Source organism: Schistocerca piceifrons, unplaced genomic scaffold (genome assembly GCF_021461385.2).
Source record: "Schistocerca piceifrons isolate TAMUIC-IGC-003096 unplaced genomic scaffold, iqSchPice1.1 HiC_scaffold_1215, whole genome shotgun sequence".
Taxonomy (NCBI): Eukaryota; Metazoa; Arthropoda; class Insecta; order Orthoptera; family Acrididae; genus Schistocerca; species Schistocerca piceifrons.
This window is the reverse complement of record NW_025727032.1, coordinates 25,001-27,500: the sequence shown is the minus strand read 5'-3', so window position 1 is coordinate 27,500 and position 2,500 is coordinate 25,001. Positions and strand designations below refer to the sequence as shown.

General features: G+C 57.6%; 1 non-coding gene across 1 annotated transcript in view; it reads left to right on the top strand.

Annotated features, from left to right (window-relative positions):
* Positions 1-1,937: 1,937 nt before the first annotated feature.
* The window catches only part of LOC124729653, a 1,909-nt gene continuing 1,346 nt past the window's right edge, over positions 1,938-2,500 (top strand). Inside the window, exon 1 of the ribosomal RNA XR_007007734.1 lies at positions 1,938-2,500. This exon is cut by the window's right edge and continues 1,346 nt beyond it. This is a non-coding gene — a ribosomal RNA (small subunit ribosomal RNA).

Sequence of the window (2,500 nt, the reverse complement as noted above, 5' to 3'; positions counted from 1 at the left end):
CCCATGTTGTGCCTTAACCTAACCCATGTTGTGCCTTAACCTAACCCATGTTGTGCCTTAACCTAACCCATGTTGTGCCTTAACCTAACCCATGTTGTGCCTTAACCTAACCCATGTTGTCGCCTTAACGTAACCCACGTTGTCGCCTAAACCTGCTCTGTAATTGTTATACGACTCGTTCAATTACTGTAGTGTTGCCCACCCGCAACCCTCGCAATATAGTTCGCTACTCGCACTGCCCGCACCCCTGTGTATCGCTTCATGTTAAACACCTTGCAAGTCTTGCTCACTTTCCACATGCTCCTGCTGTACACTGTAATGTGGATGGCAGCAGGACGTACATGCCGCCCCTCCCCACGTCCCCACCTTGCCCCCTGCCTTCGCAAGCTGGTTGGTGAGAAGTTTGCATGTTCAATGCCCTTCGCATGCGACGTACTCAGGCTACGTTGTGGTGCGGCCTGTGTCAACTGTCCGCTGATGTCGTACGCGTGAACCACAATCTGTACTGCACATTCGTCCTTATGTACTGAATGATACATCGTGGCACATGTGTGACCGCACAACGACTGCGCCCAAAAACGGCGGACCATACAGTGCAAATATTGTGCACGCAGCTACGTGTCGTCTCCCTATGAGAGCTGGATTGCAGTGTGGTACGCCATAGAGACGTGTGGGAGGAACGGACGCCGTGGATGGCGATCAGCATGAGCTGTCTGTTGATGTATTCGGACCTAGTCGTCTCTCCTCACACACCGTGATGGCATGGTGCACCGCGTTCCATATCTGCGACATGCTACAGAGGCCGGTTGACAGTCGTTCGAGCAATGGACATCGCATACGTACGGGGGCCACCTTCCACGTATTGTCTAGGCGTGCACATTTTGTTGCGTGTATGTGGGCAGACGTAGTGTGGCGTGACACCTGACACAGGCATGCAATAATCGTTGAAGTTGCAAATGGCGATGGACGCCTGCGTTTTCTGGTGAAGTTACGCAAATGAACAAATGGTAACCTGTTGTGGTGCGGTTGTTCTCGCTAGGGGTGAATCGGTGATGGCGACGATAGGTTGAGGTACTAACCGGTTGTTCCAGCGATACCCACCATGCCGACGAAACTGAACGGCATCTGGGTGTGAAGCGATACGCGGCGGTGGCTGGGTGGGACCGTCCCCGGCCGGTGAGGGGGCGCCTCCCGGCGTGCTGGCCGCGCGGTGCGTGGGCGCACGCGCTACAGCCGGCTGGTGGGGGCGGCCAGTGGCAGGCGCGCCGGCCGACGGACGCGGCAGGCGTCGCAGCTGCGCGCCGGCGCACCCTGCGCGCGGCGCCGTGCGGCCAAAGTAGGTCCTCGCGGGCCCGGTGCGAAGCGCGGTGGACATCTTCAGTGTGCTGGTCCGATTGAGGACTGTGTGCGTTGAGGATGCGCCGCCGCCCGGCGCTCGGCGCCGCGACGCCGTCTGCTGCTCGGTCGCCCCAGCGGTTCTCGCTGGTGGTTTGTATCGCAGCTGTGCGGATGTGTTGGCGCGTGCGCTGTGCTGGGAGAGTTCGCTTCGGCACCCAAGTGGGGCTTTTGTCCTTCTGTGGCGCTGGCGTTGGAGCTGCCGGTCACCGTAGGTGGCGCGTGTTGTCTCCCGCCGGCAATGCCACGACAGCACGCTCCCGGGCCTCTGTCGGCAGCGGCAAGCTCAGTTGGGAGCACGGGTGGTCGCACCGAAAGCGTCTACTCGCCTAACTCCGGGCGATTGCGCCTCTCTCGAACCCGACCAAGTACTTGGGACGGCGCTGCGCGCCGCCGGGACCTGAGAGGGTTTCGAGGTGTATTGTGCAGGGGAGCTCAGCCTCCTCCTGTTTGCAGAATGATTGAGCGGACGCTTGCGTGTTCGCGCGGGCCCCCGGGACACACTCCCGGGCGGCCGGCTGCTCAGCTCTAGTTGACGCAGCTCCCTGGTTGATCCTGCCAGTAGTCATATGCTTGTCTCAAAGATTAAGCCATGCATGTCTCAGTACAAGCCGCATTAAGGTGAAACCGCGAATGGCTCATTAAATCAGTTATGGTTCCTTAGATCGTACCCACGTTACTTGGATAACTGTGGTAATTCTAGAGCTAATACATGCAAACAGAGTCCCGACCAGAGATGGAAGGGACGCTTTTATTAGATCAAAACCAATCGGTCGGCTCGTCCGGTCCGTTTGCCTTGGTGACTCTGAATAACTTTGGGCTGATCGCACGGTCCTCGTACCGGCGACGCATCTTTCAAATGTCTGCCTTATCAACTGTCGATGGTAGGTTCTGCGCCTACCATGGTTGTAACGGGTAACGGGGAATCAGGGTTCGATTCCGGAGAGGGAGCCTGAGAAACGGCTACCACATCCAAGGAAGGCAGCAGGCGCGCAAATTACCCACTCCCGGCACGGGGAGGTAGTGACGAAAAATAACGATACGGGACTCATCCGAGGCCCCGTAATCGGAATGAGTACACTTTAAATCCTTTAACGAGTATCTA